At 40.6% G+C, this 18,833-nt stretch overlaps 1 protein-coding gene across 1 annotated transcript in view; it reads right to left on the bottom strand.

Annotated features, from left to right (window-relative positions):
• Window positions 1–18,833, bottom strand: part of galnt9 (polypeptide N-acetylgalactosaminyltransferase 9) — a 146,705-nt gene that overhangs the window by 35,120 nt on the left and 92,752 nt on the right. The gene's annotated exons all lie outside the window — the stretch shown is intronic.

Genomic DNA, 18,833 nt, shown 5'->3' with positions numbered 1-18,833 from the left:
CAGCTTTTATACAACTCCTCAAACATGAACTCTTTCTCCCCTGTTTGAACCGTGATTGGAATTTCAAATGAAAAGCGACAGCCCAAGCTGTCGCCACGCTGCATCGCCACTAGCCTGTCTATTTTTAGTGGAGCTACGCGGACTCAAATACAGACCTGTGCTACAGGACTTCCTTCAAGTTCACTCAGAAATTTACTCAATTAGTTTTGGAAGACAGCCATCCAGAGACCTGCTGTACCCACTTGAGATAATGAGTGGTGCATGCTGGGTTCGGCCGTCTGGGGAATTTTGCACGTCCCTGCTTTTAATTGAAATGCTCTCCTATCTGCAATCTTTACACCCACAGGAAGTCTTTCTGCAGGGGGATATAAAAGCCTCACCCTTTCCAGAGGAATGCAAGGAAATGCATATTAATGATGCAGGCGAACCACACTGTGTGTTTACATCTCCTCTCATCTTTTTTGCAACATTATCACAAGCAATTAACACATCACCAAAAACATAAAGGTACTTCATGGGACATAGCAGACTTTATCTTCCCCTGATTCCTCGTAACGTGTTGAAGCACATCTTTGCTTATTGAACACAGAGGAAGCAGAATAAATTAAAACCTCTCTACTTATTTTAAATGAGCTCTGGCGCTACGATCTATGCAATGTTTATTCACACATATACTCATTTACAGATGAGAAAGCTGTGATATCACATAGTAACAAGTGCTTTTTTAAAGCTGCTGTGAGTGACAAGAATATCAACAGGGAAGCAGACACGACATTATAATGTGAGGAACAACAAACGACCTGATTTAATAACTGAATCTATTAGATCAGCATCCCAACACACACACACACACACACACACACACACACACACACACACACACACACACACACACACACACACACACACACACACACACACACACACACACACACACACACACATACAGGCACACAGGCACACAGGTTCTCACTCACACATACACACAGTGCTCTTCTAAGAGGGGTATACCTTTAATGTATTTTTAATCTAATGAATAAAAGCTCTCAGATATTCTCAGAGATGCTTTCATGTCACATTGGCATTTCCAGAGTTAAATGTGCACTCAGACATCCATGACTCATCGACCTCCTTCAGCAAAGCAGGCAACGCAGCATTGACAGCTTCCTGGCGTGGCTAAGAGTGACCTTTAATTACCATGAATAATAAATTCATGTTTTATAAAAGCACTAACAAGTTGCTAATTAAGACGCCGCTCCAAGAAAATAACATCAAGTTAAGAGGTGAGGTTAGACTGAAAAGAGCAGTGGGTGAAAGAGTGTTTCTAAAGGAGGAAAGAAAAGGTATAAATCTGAGCACAAGGCCAAGAGTAACCTGAAGTGTAACCTGAGTCACTGAGTGTTCAGAAACACAAGGTCTTATTTATTGCACTTAGCATTTGACTGATGTCTAGGAACTTACGCTGTCACTTATAAGAACATTTTTATCACAGTCAGAGGCTGGATGTTTAATGCTCATATTTACTGTTTTTTCTTTGAGGAAACTCACTTCATCACTGAACCAGCATGTAAGCTCAACTTTGTTCATCTTTAAACTTCCATCTTGAAGAGTTTTGACACAAAACTGACCATTCAGTTCACCAGGTCAGATTATAGGATCATTAGATCAGGTTATCAGAAGTTGACAAATACAATGTACTTACCTTTGAGAGCTTCATGCACCTCTCGTTCCTAAAATTAGTTTTTAAATAGCTTAATAATATGGTCCTTGGACCTCTATCCAAATTTGTTCAAAGGCAGAGCTGCAGCATGCACAGTAAATGGACAAAAACGTAAGTCAGCATTAGGTAAAAAGAAAGTCAGGCTTCTCTGTAAAAAGCTGTAAACTCAGGGAATTCATTACCAACTGAAATCAAATGTAACACAAATTTGCAATCATTCACTGCAAAGCTCAAGTGCTGGCTGAAAGCAAACCAGAGCTGTAACCATTCTTAGTCTGCCTTATTTTAATTTTCCTATTTGTACTGGTTTATGGAAAATGTTAGTTTTTACTTTACTGTAATTCTGTGAGCACTTTTGCCATTCTATTGTTTGTAAATGCACATTTTATGATCTCAAAGGCCTGACGAGGGACAAGAGTGGGAAACTGGCAATATGCAATCAACCCTTTGTGCAGCACATCAGATTCATGCCTTATGAAACTATGGCAAACTGCATTGCCTTGATCTAATAAACGAATTTCAATTCAAAACATGGCCATCAGTAAAACTAGGTCACTGTATGCACCAAAATACATTAATGAGTCATCTGTAGAGATGTCTATATCCTGGGGCAGGTTTTAACTCGTGGGGGGTATTGTGCTTTTTTTCCCTACTTTATTCTGTCCTACTGGCACCCTTATAGTATCTTAACATGTTTTAAAGATCATAAAAACCCCTCATATGTTTTAGAAAACTCTTATTTCAGCCTCTGTCTCGCTTTGTTTTCGCTGCTGTCTCTTTAAGGCTTCATGCTCTACAACCTCCCTTCCTTCTGATTGGTCAGCCCTCTAGAACTGTGCCAAAGGCGGAGCTATGAGTGGATCTTGGTGTTCAAGGCCTACCCTTCCAACATTTCACGAACCATGTAGATCATTATGCCATGACCTCATCATTTCGGAGTCTCATTAGAATCTCATAAAGATCTCGTGCTATTTTCAGAACTGACCATTGTGATCAGTTTACGAACATATTCAGGGATTTCCACAACATATGAAAATATAGAGGTTTAAAAATCTGCACAAGTTTCGGCTGAACATCCTGCATTGTTACTTTATATCTATGTTTAAAATATAAAAAGCAGACTACTCCTTCTTTAATCAGTTTTGAGGATAAACCTCGCAAACACAAAAACTGTCTCTGCTTAAAATCTGTCTCCAGGTTTCTTGTTTTAACACATTAACAGAAAGTAAAATGTTCCTGCATGCAGCCAGGCAAAAAACCAAGTGTGATATTTTCAAACTTAAATGTCAAACAAATGTCAAAATCTTTGAGAAGCTTTGTGATTTGTTTTTCTAACATCATCTTTTCCCTGTTTCTGCTCTTTACGCAAAGCTAAATGGGGAGGCATAAAGTGTTTTAATGTTCTTGTGCTAAAAAGAACAACACCTGTCCCTCTACGCATAAAGAGTGTGGATCTGAGCCTCCTCCTCCTCCTCACCATGTTGCTGCTGTTGGAGAGAGCGATAGACAGATGCAGAGGACCTTCTAACTGCGTCAGTCAGAGGCTAACTCAGTCCAGTTTCTGCTCTTTGTCTTTGATATTTCAGCTGATTTGCTGGCTCGGCCAATTCAGTGTGTTTGTATTCTTCGAAATACTCCGGCCTCGTCAGATGGTTTTCAAGTTTTCAGGCTGAGTCCGAGACACCTCTCGGAGACAATTACGTGAGCAGATTATCCAACACTTGGATAATGATGAGACGAGCCAGGCAGTGCCGTAAAGTGTTACTGTACTTCCTGGTGATGCCGCAGTCTAATAAGACAGCTTTGAATGAGAGCTGATCCATAATTCAGCCATCTTGGATGGCAAAAAGAAGCAAGACACACAATTTGTGTGAGCTCGTCTTAATTATCTTGTCAGGATGTGTTCAGACTGATGTGGGATGCTCTGCAGTCACTCTTAAAAAGATGTTTTTAATGAAGTTTATGATTCACACGAACCAGAGGCGAGCTAACAAGGTCTGTCTAATAACTCATCCCTCTGGCCCTGAAGCGGTGTCTCTCCAAGGTAATCTGATGCTCAGGAAGCTATGTCATGCTTCCAAAAGTGTTTCACGATGAGCAGAAAGCCACATGTCACTGCCAAACAGGAAATATGAAGTGTGCTTTTCAAACATGCCATCTCTTCGGGTACAAATCACAAGTATTGTCTGGATGAGCAGGACCTGAAGCAACAGCGAGACAGTGTCGCTCTTGAATTATGAATGCATAATGCAAATCAAGAATATGTTTCTAGCAACTCCATGCAAAGTAAGTTCCTCAACATAAAACACATGTAGAGGAGCTCCATATGCCAGCAGCGGCAGTGTTTTCTCTTACTGAACACCTGACTGAGTCTTGCACACAGCTGAATCTACTCTCTGTCCTCTCTGCAGACTGCTTCATACAGTAATGAACCATGCAGTAAGTAAACCTGAGTCCATTAGGCCCTATAGAATTGATTCAGCCACTGAATAATGCAGGCATTGAAAAAGACAAATGCATGATCAATAACTGATGCTATTGTTACGCTTACAGGGGGTGTATCGATGGGAGTGGATGGGTCCTCCCATGTTGTTTCCTCTCTGTGTTGTTAAAGAACATTGAACCCTCAAGGGAGAGGAGAAGCAGGGATGTAGTCAAGGTGAGACAAAGAGCACAGCAGAGACAACACCAGGTAAGCTCTGGACCAGGTAAAGACCAGCTGTTACCAGACTGCCAAGTCCTCAAAAACTCTGAGTGTGAACTCAGTTTCTTTTTAAAAAAGAAAACATGTCCTACAGAAATGAAATGAGACTTAAGTATCAGATCCTGGTTGAATCCCCTCAGACGGTACGTATGCAGGAGTCAACAAAGCGTGCTGTTCTGCACTGTGTAGATTTGCCATATTGTTTGCTTAATGCTGCTTTTTCCACAGACTCCTACAGCATTCCTCATCATGGCCCTCATCCAGTCACTCTCCTCCATTTGATGAAGTGTAATATCCCTCAGACGCCTCAGATTTGTCTCGTTTTGCGGTGACTCACTTTGCAGGACGGGCCTCACATATGGTCAGCGCCCACTGTCATTTGCTGCTTGATGGACACGAGCACGCTGGTGATTTTGAGGCTGCCAGAATGGCGGGTGTCCACAGATGGCCGGAGTTTAATGCGTCCTCGTAATGATGTTTCTGCCCTTTTCAAGGTGACTGCTGTCAAAGTGGAGAGGCTGCAGACAGGAGGAATCCACAGCGTGCTCTGCAGAGGTCTGCTGAGTTGGTCTGATTGTGTGTATGTAATAAATGCCAAAGTATAATCTGTATGACCTGAATACTGCTGTACATGAGACGACCCTGATGCAGTGAGAGAAAACACACATCTCTGCTGCTCCCTGAAGGAACCAGGCTCATAAGGAGGTAACTTGCCCGAGGCTTATCGCAGCCGCCCCTGATAACTTGTGGTAGCCTGCAGATAATGTTCATATTTACTCTGATAGTCCAGGAAAATATCAGTGCTGAGCCCTGCATTACCTTCATGTCAGACCACAAACACACACAAATCAGACCATCACTACTTAAATATCATGATTCGTGACTGAACTTCTGTCTTATTTGATTTCACACTGAACAGCTGAAGTTCTACTGAACGGTGACTAACAGCATAAACATCAGTTATTTATTCATTTATTTTGATTCTCACTGAAAAAAACTTGTGTGAATTCAGTGGTGCTTAATGCAAGATCACATCAATTTTCAATTAAATCTGTATTCGTAAACCATGCTATGCTTAATTAACCATCAAAGTTAGATACTTCAAAAACAACATGCATAGTAGATTGATGCCCAAAACAACATGCAGTTTCTTATTTTTGTCAAACTTTGTAAGGTTAGTGGTTCACAAGGACCTTATGTTGCAATAGGAATCAGGGTACATGGGGCGCAACACGATGCAAAAGTTACAGAAAAATTAATAATGAAATGGAAAAAAAGATTAAAAAAGGAAGGCCGATAAAACTTAATTTGATGCTGAGTCATAACTATATTATTCAAACTATCGATTCTGATATATTGATGGCGACATGTCAAACTTTTTTTCAATCATCTAACACATTCCTTGTGTCTAAATCTGGAGAGTCCCGAATGTTTTAGCAAGTGAACCCCCAAAATAGGGGTACTGGAGACTGGCGAGCTTCATTTCAACACACTCCTCTTGGGTCTTGTGGCAAACAAGAAATTTGGAAACAGAATCAAACCTTTCACAGTTTGCATGGTTTTATAACAAACTTGAACCTATATTTTTGTTCATATCTTTAAAATACTGGATGGAATCTGCAACTAGCTACCCCCTGAATCAGCATGGGTCACACTTGTCTAAAAGAAACATCCTCACCTTGTTTCAGCCAAAGCCAAAAAAGGTGATTTTTACAGCAGACGTTAACACGTTTACAACCTGGTTAAAAAAAGACTTCAGAGTGAAGAGCTAATTTTCCATCTACCTTTTCTAACTCCACAGTTTAAAGGAAATCAAGTTGAGGAGTTTGCCCAGTCAGAGGCAGAGCTCAGTTGAGTGACAGGGAGGTGTCCTACAGCTATTAGTGAGGAGGCTCAAAGCCCCATTTCCAGTATGGCTTCCATTGATGCTCTGTATCAGAAAGAGACGGGTGATGTCTCAGTGACTAAGACATTCTATTAAACAGTCCATGGTGCCAACATGAAAAGAGCTTCCTACTGGAAAAGCAAAAATGCTGTAAAGCACACCCAGCTGCAGTGTGTGTGTAAACTAGAGATCAATTAAAGCAAATCCATGACAGGTTTTTATCTATTTAGTTTTTTTTGTGTGTGCGTGAGTGTGTGTTTTCAAAAACACTAAAAAGTTGAAAAGTCCTCTTTTAAAGGGGACATATTATGCTTGTTTCTCCTTTTCACTATGCCAGACTAGGATGCCTGTAAAGCATTTCAGCCCTCAGTACAAGTCTTTACATACATTTAGTTACATTTAGTTCCTTCATTGCCCCACAATAGCGTTCTCAATATCCTCATTTTAGGCCATTCTGAAGATCTTGTTGAAACGCTCCATTTCGAGAATGACCTCCAGTAACCTCGCAACGTCACAGCCCTTTGTGCTCTGATTGGTCAGTTCTATCAGAGGGGCGGAGGGGGTAGAGCCAGGGGACTATTTTTGCAGCATGGCAGTATTTTACAAAATTGCCATATTGAATGAAACAGACCGAGCAAGTTTACTGTTTGCCAAAACTTCACCGCAAGGCATTGATAGCACTAATAAAATGGCAGAGTGTAGGATATGTCCTTTTGTATTGGACCCCGAGTCAGACCCGGACGGTTCTGCAGCTCAGGAGGAAGAAAATCCACCTCGACACAGATCATCTCAGGACGCTTCAGTGTGGTGAGTCAAACAGGTACCGTAACATGTATAGTTTATACGTTTATACTCGGCTCTTGGTGGGTGTATCCCTTGGTGGCGGTTGTGTGACTAACTGACATCACAGAGAAGGAGCTGCTTTATCAGATTACTCCAATAAAAAGAAAGGATCCTCGTGTCGTCATGACGGTCGAAATCTCGCGGCCAACTGGCAATGACCTATTTTCAGAGGCATCAAATCTCGTTCTAGGATATCAGAAAAAATGCAATATCTAATTTTTTGAAAATTCAGGGGGTGAAAGGTCTTGTTTTCAAATTTATTATATTATATGTAAGTATTAAATCAGGGATCAGCATTATATGTCCCCTTTAAACAGAGTTTTCACAATACCAGAATTTTAAGCTTCATGATACTACCACCTAACATTAACACCTGTTTCAATATCAAGGCACCTACATTATCAGTCCGAGTCACCCACCCCCGGATTCTTCCTTGTTATTTTATGTAAAATACTTTTAACAGCAACATGAGCAAAAGCAACATGAAAAGCATTTCCCCCAAACATAAAGCAAAGATTACGTAATGTTTTAAAATATAAAGCAAGGGGCACCGGTCTTTCTTCTTTTCTCTTTGTCAGTCTGTAGCAGACACAGATGTGACTTTTGTATCTTAATGAGGCCCCAAACTGACTCTGCTAAATGTTGTGTTTGAATGCTCTGTCTGCAGAGCAGGCACACAGCGGGCAGTATGAGGAGCAGCTGCATACAGATAAAATTTAGCTTCTTATTGCTCTTTGCTGTGGAGCTGTGGACATGTTTATTAGCTCTTTGCAACGGCTGTGAATTCCAAAAAACACCTCTATTATCTTTCTGTCAGCAGTTTATTTTTTGTGAGTGGTGCTCGATGTCCAGGTTACTCAACCACGACTGCTCTCTCCCTTTCTCTCCTTGCTGCAGGCAGCTTTGGGAAGGCAACATAGCACAGCCCTAAAAACAAACAAACAAAAAAACTGAACAGTGTTTTTTTTTTCTTACTTAACTATTAATCCTCTTGTATTGTGTTGATTATATTCCAGTAAATTTTTACTTGTGGTCAAATTATTTGGTAAAGGGTTGCAAAGGCCACTTATGCTACCATGGGAGCAAAAGGTATCAATCACCTCTGAGCAACCTTCAGTAAAATCAGTGAATCCCAAAACTTAGAGCTCAAAAGGAAGTATGGCAGTGTGAGTTGGAATAAACTGTGTCATCATCCAGAAATAAAGAGTTGGTACAGTGCACCATGTTGCCATCATACCTAATAAAGCGACACATCTGGAGTGCAGCGGCTCACTTTGAACGTATTTGTAACTACAAATCCAGATGGCTTGTGAGGTTAATTAAGCGTGTTAAAACGTCCAGGTTTCACGCTCATATCAGTGGGCAGATGTTCTCTGAATAAAGTAAAAGCGACATCTGACTGTATCCAACGACTGCTTTGAAGCAGCACCTGTTATTGTTCTGCCATGAATAATGCTTACCAGCACTTCTGGAGCTTATATTTATTTATTTCACTGAAGCAAAGTTACCATCTGGAGACAGAGATGGACTGTGATATGAGTGGTGGGTGGTGTAAGATGAGCTGCAGGGTTTTACTGTCCGGTTGACAGATTATTAATTCAGACTACTTAACACATAATTAATCTTTTGGCTCATTATGTCCAAATTAATTACCAACAATACCCAAAAAGAAAGTATGTGTATTTGTTAAATAAATAAGAACTGTATATCAAAAATGTTTATTAAAGTCCTAATGACTGAAAAAAAAATCTTAAGATAAATGCTGAGTAATAAATTTCAACATCAGTGTGATGAGCAATTTCTCATTGTCACAAGTTTAATATAATTTCAACAGCTGATCATTACTGTTGCTCACCACAGATCTGTAGTTCATCTGTAATTTGTTCCATAAGGAGACACTGTTCTCTTTTGTTTGGTTTATAAATGTTCATTCATCACACACCATCAAAACTAAAGAAAAAATGAAAAGTCAATACCCGCTGAGCAGAGCTGAGCTGAGACTACTTCTCTGAAGACCAGAGTGTCAGGGCTGGTTGCCGTGGTAATGTTGCTCCACTATTTGAAGTATACAGTCAACAGTTTTCAATGTGAGAGCCTTTCATTGTCTTAGCTACTTTTTATTGAACAAATGCACCAGTATCCAGTAAACTTGTACAGTTTGAAAAAAAAAAAAATAATGATTAAGTTTTTGCTTTTTGCTGTGTTGAATTAGACAGAAAGCTTGGGTTAGAGGGCAGGGCACACTCAAAGAGCTTTGGAGTCTGATGATAGTATGTTTCACCCTCTGATATAAGAATCATTAAAGCCTGTGTCAAGGTTTTTTTCCTCTTGTATTGATTTTTCTTCGCAATTAAATTTTTTAAAATGTTTTTACAGATTCATATTTCAAAACATCCCCAACAAGGAAAAATAATGATTGTGAGTCTTCATAGCTCTTTAAGGATACAGGACTGGTGTAACAATACTCACATTTTGATTATTTCATAAAGTTACAGACACGTCATCTCCACTGGACTACATATGCCTGGGTTGCTTAGATGGCGCCTAGGGTTCTTTTGGAATAAAAGTAATGGCAGAATATACCAGCAGGGGTCCATAAGTGTGGCTGTCTGGTGGTCATTTTGGAGTCAAAGAAAATTTACCTGCAGTTACACCAATTGACCACTGAATGAACCTCAAAGTAGTGGAGCACCAGAGAGCACTCTAGAGGGTGGTATGCAGATCCACCACAGAGGCTATTCAATTGCTGTCCACTGCAGTCACCACTATGCACCTGAGGATTAACTAAAGTGCAGTGGGTGAAAGTTATTAGTGTTAAAAAACAAACAGTTTTTTAATCCAAATCTGCTCTGACTGGGTTTGTTTACCGACAGCTGGTTCAGTTTCCAACAAATTCTAATTCTCCAATACTGGAGTGGAGTGGATTCAGTGAGACATATATATTTCAGCCATGCTTGTTGGTTTCAGGCAGTGACATACTAATTTTTTAAGGGTTACACCCCAGTGAGAATTCTGCAGTTCAGGTTGGGTTTTTCTTATCTACCAGGACTTGCTGTGTTACATTACAATGCGTCACATGTGGCGTAACATGCCAGCAAAGTCACAAAACAAGGGTTATTTGTACCGCAACAAAGAATCCATGATCAAGCTAAGCTTTAGAGACATTAGAGGAGGGGAAGCATGCCAGTTATGACACCAATTTCAACCGAAAATTGAGGTGAGAGCTCCTGCTGCAGCTGTGCCGTTACACTTAGGTACAAAACACACACACACACCGCATCACATTTTGAAATATTTCACATTTATTCTTTGTCAGATGAGAGTTCAGAGAGCTCTGGTTCCTATGAAGAATCCATGTGGTGATAAAAAATGTTCACTTAGGAGATGAGTGAGGAGAAAGTGCAGGAAAGTCTCTGTGCAGTGAATAGATTAGTGGTGATGGGATCACACTGATTTGCCAGTATTGGGTCACCAGCATTTAGGTGTGCCAAATGCAGTGTGTATGTTGGTTTTGTTTTATATTCTAGTGTGTTAAAGTTTTTTTTTTTTTTTTTTTACTATTTGAAAAATTCCTGTTTGCAGTTTACACAAATGGTACCCAACCCTAGCTTTGACTAATGTGCAGAATTGTGTTTCTGTAAACACCCTTAACATCCAAAGACATGTGCTGGTGATGCAGAGAGGACAAAGTAAAGTGTGATTATGTCCCACTCCTGCTAGCTGCTGCTTGTGTTAGACTTTAATTAGCTCCATTTTCCTCACTACAGAGAGATTACGACCAGATGCCTCAGGCCCAGCCCAGGTGGTTATGGAGACGAGACTTCAAAGAAGTAAAAAAATAGAATAATTTTGTGGCTCATTACTTGTGGAAAGAATTCCTGGTGAGTTTAATAAATGTCAGTGAGACATGCCGGCCACCCTGTGAGATCACACTTCAGTTTCCTGGATTGGGAAGTGACTGATTGATTGCACTGTTATGGAAATGAGACAGTTTCATAAAGCAGCTTGGATGGTTTCCTGGTGGCAAAGTGAGCCTGTTGGCATATTGTGTGTGCTAAGCCCAGCCAGACTAAGATTGGCCTTTTTTTGGCAGTGAAAAGGTTATCATCATGTTGACTGAACAAAGTATTCACCAGTAGTTCACATCACACAAAGGGAGAGAGGTTTTGCTGAATGGAAGCGGTGTAACTCAATGCTGTGATTTTAGTTTAGGTGACGTGTTGTTTAGTTTGTTCAGTTGTACAAGGTCGTGTTGTGTGCCTCAGTTTCTGTGTGAAACCCAACTCGCAGCAAACAGAATCAAAACCCAGCAGAGCTTGTTTCCTCCGCTCACTGCTTCCTTTTCAAAGCTGGCTCAGACCTCACTGCTAAGTACCCAGCTCTTCTTTTAATGCAGTGCTTATTATCCTCCAATATAATTGTGTTTCATGCTTTCCTAAGATGTAATTATCCAACCTTTTCAATAGAAGGTGTCTACTGAAACAGGCAGGTCAAAGATAATCTCTAAGTTTGAACCTCAACTCAGGGAGAAAACAATCCTTCTTTTCACTTTCTTTGTGTCCTAAACGGTTTTTAAACTCAATTCAGCATCCAAGAGAGTTCAAAGTGAAGGTCGTCTGCACTTTGGAGCATAATACACAGTTACTACAGCTTTGTAAGTATAATAAAAAGCATAAAAAATATAATTATACACAACTTTTCAAGTACACAAAGAAGTTTCCGGTTAAATACATATGAAGTAAAAGTGTGACCAAATTACTTCTGTGGAGAAATGAACTTTAATAATCTTTTCTGAATCTTTCATACTTATTATTCTTTACCTTAACCACCACAACTCAACAAACCTGAAGAGTAAGAGGAAGAAAAGAATGGAGGCAATGAATAAAAACTGTAAGTAGCATGCCCATGACCTTCTGTATTTACAGTACAGGATTTCAGAGGCATACTAGCAGACACGGGAGCAGAACAGTTGCCAAATGCTGAACAAAAACCTCTCACAGCAAAATCTAAAAGACTGAGAGGCTGAAGAAGCACTGGAAAAAAAGAGTAGGTAAAAGGCAACGATAACATCAACACACGCTGACTTGACAAAGTGATGTGATGTTGAAGCAGCAGCATGCCACCAGTTTTTAACTGAGGCGGCCTGCTGACTCTGATCCTCATCAGGTCTGCTCTGAGACCGAGCAGGAGTCCACAGATCTGAAAGTGTGTTACATCATGGCATCCTGCTAATATGCTAACAGCCACTGAGGCCTGGCACACACTCTGAGGATGTTGTGATGGACACTTACACTGTGGGTCTGGATCGTTTGCAATGCACAACCCAGGTTCATCTTTTTTTTAAGTTTGTCACACTGTACAAGTCAAATCTGGACATATACTGAGTGGTGTCCTTTAGAAACTAACACAGACAAGAGTTGAGAATAAAAACACAGCTTTAAGTTTGGAAGACAGTTACATCATAAAAACTGAAATCCAAGCAAGTATCTTTGTCTGTTAAAAAAAAAAAATCTTATTAGACTTAATGAACCACAGTCACCTGGCAAGTACAGACATATGTCCTCTTTAAAGGACAAAATAACACCTAAATTGCTTTGATTGAGTAAAAATCTTCTGCCAATTGGATAAAATAAAAAAAAAGTTTGACATAAAAAAGTCTTAATTCTCAACCTTTTTTATCATTATTTTTTACATCATTCGATTCAGGTGAAGTTTTTTTTGTTTCTCTTTATCTTGAAACAAGACATTTTCTGGATTTGTTAGGAGAATGTGGCTCATATTACGTCCGATAACATGCCTTTACATGAAATATGACATTAACAATGGTGTAGATTTCAGTTTTTGGAGTGTGTTCTCTTTCTAGCGTGTCAACCAAGCAGCAACCTCCGGTCTAAAAATATGAGACAATGCTGAAGTGCTGAAATCTGCTCTTTCTCCAGTGTCTGCTTGAGGCTTACACGCCATGGCATAAGAAGCTGTTTTCACAGCAGAAATAAACATATTTACAGCCTGGTACAAAACATGTCTCCCATGTAGATTGCTATTTCACTAGTTTCCCCAATCAGACACACAGCTTAGCTCACGTGACTGAGGGGCGCCCTACAGCTGTTAGTGTAGAGACTGGCAGCCTGTGTCACTTTAAATATGGCCGCGCCAGTGGATTTGCTTCGAAAATCCGATACTACGTCCATGGTGTCAACATTAGCTGAAAGTGCTGGATTCGGTTAGACAGCACAGGCAGACAGTGCATATCTATGTGTATGAAATCTATCTCTGAAACAAGACATGTGGACATGGAGCTTTTAGATGCTGTCACTCATTTTGCACAGTCACAGTCAGGAAGAAGTGACCTGGAGTTGAGGAATTAGCTTGTGTCCCACTTTTACTGCATGAGAAATGCAGGAGGATGGGCCCTTTGTATGGGGCCATTGCTGTAGAAAACTATTTGCAAATGTGTGTGGGGGGTTCGGCATAGGGATGGGTACTGAATTGCATAGTTTTAAAGGTACTGACCTAATACTGTCTGTAGTACCGAGTATCGATTCACATAAAATCAAACTGTAACATATACATGTACCCACCACATCCTTATCACAGTGAGGGAATGGAAGAGTAGGTGATTTTCAATCCTGGACATGAACACACCAGTGAAAGTTTATATACTGATAAATAAATATATTAAATTTAAAAAATTTAGATTTTATTGTTAAACAAACTAATGTTCATTAACATATTAACACATAAAACAAAAGAAATTGGCACTGGCATTGAGTACCATTACTGACTGCTTGGTACCAGGCATCGTTACTATATTGTTTCAAATGTGAAAGGTACCCATCCCTAGTTGCGCGACTGCATCTCAATCCTTTACTTTTGTGCATAATTTACAGATGTGTGAGATAATTGGTGAATACAGCTTTTAATTTATGATCAATAAGAAAAATATGGTGGCGCAACAGTTAGTGCTGCAGCCGCACAGCAAGAAGGTCACCGGTTCTATTCCCAGCTTGGCTGGTGGGCCTTTCTGTGAGGAGTTTGCGTGTTCTCCCCGTGCATGCATAGGTTCTTTCTGGGTACTCTGGCTTCATCCCACAGTCCCAAAAACATGCTCATCAGTTTAATTGAACACTCTAAATTGTCCGTAGGTGTGAATGTGTGAGTGAATGGTTGTCTGTCTCTGTCAGCCCTGTGATTGACTGGCGACCAGTCCAGGGTGTACCCCGCCTCTCGCCCAATGACAGCTGGGATAGGCTCCAGCCACCCGCGACCCTCAACATGATAAGCAGTCCAGAAAATGAATGAATGAATGAAGAAAAATCTGACCTGTGGAAATGCAGTAACTAACTGTTATCTTAATGTGCAGTATTTTATTGTTGATAAAATGTTTTTATGTCACCAGTGGAATTCAATCCAAACTACTGCAGTGTTCTGCTGGGGACCAGTGCCCACAGTATCCTGGCGGTTACATTCTGTATGGTACTAAATTCTTGTATTTTTGAACTGTCATACTGGTTTGTTTTTTTTTAACCATGAAGAGCACTGACTGTCTATGATGGGAAGCACACAAAGCCTGTACCACCTGCACAGCTTTCTAATGCACAGCAGGGCCTCATATCAATTGCTTTCCCTCCTTGCTTATGGTGACAATAAGTGTTAGGTTATGATTCACAGTGGTGTTCTGGGTATTTGTTCATACCCCAAAGGTATTTTGGGTATGGTATTCTTTGCAAGCTGTAGCTCTGGTAAACAGCTGTGAGGGGCTAAGGTGTGCGGAAAATACAATAATCTTCCATGAGTGCAGGTGAAGCAGGGCAGAAAACGTTGGAGGAGGCATTTGCTCCGAGTATGATAAGAAAAGTAAGCAAATGCCGCCGCAATCGTTTCCTGCTCCTTCCGCCCTGCTTACACTCACAGAAGAAGGCACCACTCCCCTCCTGGTCACACGTTCTTCTCATGCATCAGTGGTCACTCTTTTTTAACCTCCATCACTTTTTCCTCTTTCTCAGCACACCTTAACCCCTCACAGCTCAGAAAAACCTTTGTAGTTTTTGCACGAGTGAGGAGGGAGCGTGGCGAAGCAGCAGACCTCTGACAGTGATCCTCTGCTGTGAACTCTAAATTCCTCTAATTGGGATTATTTCCCTGTTGGTACCACAGGCAAGAGTAAATATTCCCAGAATGCATTGTTTACGGTAGTGTCATGTTGTTATACCAAAATGCATTACTAGGGCTGGGGCAACATGCTTTTCTCTGGATGCGGTTCTTTTACAATTTCTAGAGTGCTGATTCGATGTTAACTGGGATTCATTGATATTTCTGATTTTTGCAAATTTTTGTTTGATATTAGCACCGGAAAAAGTGAAAACATTGAGGGATGATGATCATGACGATGAGGATGTGTACAGACAATCAGGAGCCATATTTTCCCCAAAAATGCACATCACATGTGAGTAACTTTTTAGGATTTATTGAGATGAATGGACATATCAACTTTTCCCCAACCCAAGTTATGAAAAAAGACTAAAATGAAGGACTTAAATTTGAAAAGAAAAAAAAGGAATAAATGAAAAATGATTTTAAAAAAGTACATTTTTGAACAGAAAATCTTGATACTTTGATACATTATTTTTTTTCTCCCTCTACTATACATTAGCCATTGTAAAGCCACTGTAAATTTACATTAAAGTCTTATGGTGTACATTTTAAAAAGAAGTTTAGATAAATCTTACAATGAATCCAAATTTTCAAGTGTAGGGGAATGTTTAAATAAATATTAATGGCTGAAAAGTCTAAGTGTTTTGTTCTTACAGCTAGAGATACAGTCTTTACATTTTTTTTCAAACATACAAACTGTGGTTAGAATTCAGGCGGGCCTCTCTATTTGTTTTCCTTTTTTCAAGTGTGATTTTTTTTTTCTACACTTCTGCCGTGGCAAAGATTTACGAATGTGCCTGTGTTGGTGTCTCTGAAAAGCTTATTTAAATAATGAATTGTTCACTTTGAAAATGTTCCTTTTGTTCTTTCCGAAACCAGAAGTCAGAGGATATTAAATAAAGTACAGAAACAGCCCCCGGCAAACTCAGAAGAATATTAATGTTTTCTCTCTGTGTTTAAAAAACACATCAGTCAAACCCCAGTAGACAATAGTTACTCATCAACAAATTATTTCAAATTCTTCTCTTGCCTGAAAGTTTTTGAGCCGTGCACTGAGGTGATGAGGATAAAAATCGCTGTGGATCGTCAGGTTTCAGTAGAAGCAGCAGGAGCAGCGTCTTCAGGTGACCCCTGATAGATTTGATGTTGTATTATATTTGCTGACAGAGTTACCGCGGTATAATACGAGTGCCCACAAGAACCTTGAAATGAAAGCAATGTCCCAGTCTCCTGAGATGCTATATCAGCAAAGACTCAGCAATGCAGGAGGGGGATGGGAGACACATTACAAGATAAACTCATATTGACACTCCTGGCAGAATTCATCATTTCTGTCCCCGACCATTTTTCTCTGTTTGCGAGCGAAGCCTTGTGGCAGGCAGGATGTTCCGCCTCAGACACGCCTTTCACAATTATTTAAGGATGGAAGAAAGTCTCAGATTGCTCATGGCGAAAATGAAACTGTATTACAGCGTTAAGCAGCATTACTGTGGATTTAATAACAGCAGAAAGAAGTTCAGGTGATTCTGGTTGAATCTGCAATAAATTAAACTTTAAATCTTTTAAACTGAATGAGAATGTATTAGTTTTGCGGCTGTGAGCTGCATCTTTCCTTCAATAAATCATCCTCTGAGCATCATTTTTACATCCATTTCTCTGTCTCTGTAGTATTTCTCTCTGGTTTCTTGTATTTACAGCTCCTATAGCCTGTAAATTATTTCACTGCCAAACCAACAAACAGGAAACTTCACTGGAATCCATGATTTATTTTCTCACCTTCTTGTGCTTTTATTTTATTCTCCACCCCCCCCCCCCCCCCCCCCCCCCCGGAATCAACACCACATGCAGCGATTTGTGCCGTATAGTCAACCTCTGTTTCTGCTTGCAAAGAGGCCAGCCCTTTGAATCCAGGAAGCAGAGTGAGCTGCAGAATCTGGAACTCACAGTAAATTATAAATACGCCATAACCTTTCAGCGTGAACCCTGCCTTTCATCAGCCCCCTGCAGTCAGATGGTCTCGGGCAGGCCCTGCTATTGTGAGCTGGCCCGGCTAATTGTTAAACATGTTCTTGTCAATCACGCCGATCCCAAATGGCAACTCCTCAGCCGGCGCTACAATGAGCTGCCTGAGCTGCCGTAGCCTTCGAGGAGTAATTGCCGCCCACTCGCCAGAAGCCCATCTCCATTCCATTAGCGGTTGTACGATATGAATGGTTGAAGCCTGCTTGTTGACTGCAGACCTATTCAAGCCTGCACATGTGCTGAACGGCCTCCCTTTTCTTCCTGTGCCATGCGTTTCATTTCCACATAGACGGACCAAACAGGAGGAGAGGTAATTGCATTTGTGAGAGTATTGTTCCCGTAGACGGAGCTGCATATCCTCCGCTCAATGTCATAAATGTAAAAACACTCAGTAAAAACACACATTGTCCACACGAACCCTCAGTGTTACACCTAATGGCACACTTCAACAGAGATGTTGCAGCTTTATTCAGATGCTGCGGCCGGATTGATCCCCCCCTCCCTCCCCATGAACACCATCTAACTCAGCTGCATGGTTTGTTAGCTCCACATAAGCAGCCCGCTGAATGAGAAAACACAGCGTAACCTTGGGGAGGCCATTAGCTGTTGGCACATTATAAATATTTCTGAGCTATCACTTTGTAAAAATGCCAAAACAGCCATCAGATGAGAGCGTGCTTAAACAACACGCTACTGTTGTCGAGGAGAAGCAGCTGGATGTGGAGTGACCCGAGGCGCCGAAACAGTCTCTAACGTCTGCAGAGATGTACGGTTTTCTGAGATCTCTGTTCAAGAGCTTTTAAAAGGCACTTCAGAGGTGTTGACGGCAGCTGAAGATTTTAAAACGGGGTGTGGGTGTGTGACGTTAAATGAAGGAGTAGGATCTTTCGAGCATATCTCATTCCAATAAGCTTTAGGAGAGCGTTTAGATTCACAATGGTTCCACTCGGCTGGAGAGAAACATTTTCTGAATTTAAACGCTCACCAATTCTTCAGAAAGCCCTGCGCTCACATGAAGCGTTAAATTCAACTCAAAGCAGCAGCAAAGAGATTTACATTTCCCATATACAGGCTTTAGAGCCTTTGGTTTGGCTGAAGATTTGCATTAAGGGGATCTTTTTTTCTCTGCTTCACTCTCATTTAAGAAACTTTGCAAAGTTTAATCATGGCTTCTGTTGACGCCCCTGGGCGTTGTATCGTAAGCTGTATCCCCGCAGCTGGGAAACATGAAAACTTCATCATCATCTGCTCCAAACTCTGAATATAGATTTCTCATATCATTCCAGCCATGACTGTACATCTAAATATTACCCTCTCAAATATTGGATTTGTAATTACGTCTCTTTGTGTGGCCTTCCTCGTGTAAGACTGCACTCATAAACCCTCCAGCTTTGAAGGGAAGCCTCATTAAAAAACAACTTTTCCTTCAGCATTCCTCCAAGCAATTTCATCTTCTGCCGAACAAAATGCCTTTTCATTCTGGTTCAAAGAAAAAGCATCCACAT

This window comes from Halichoeres trimaculatus, unplaced genomic scaffold (genome assembly GCF_033239565.1).
Source record: "Halichoeres trimaculatus isolate MK-OKI-2021-1 unplaced genomic scaffold, fHalTri1.1 fHalTri1_scaffold_5, whole genome shotgun sequence".
In the NCBI taxonomy this organism is placed as follows: domain Eukaryota; kingdom Metazoa; phylum Chordata; class Actinopteri; order Labriformes; family Labridae; genus Halichoeres; species Halichoeres trimaculatus.
Note: the sequence above shows the minus strand (reverse complement) of the source record. Positions and strands in the feature narration are given on the sequence as shown.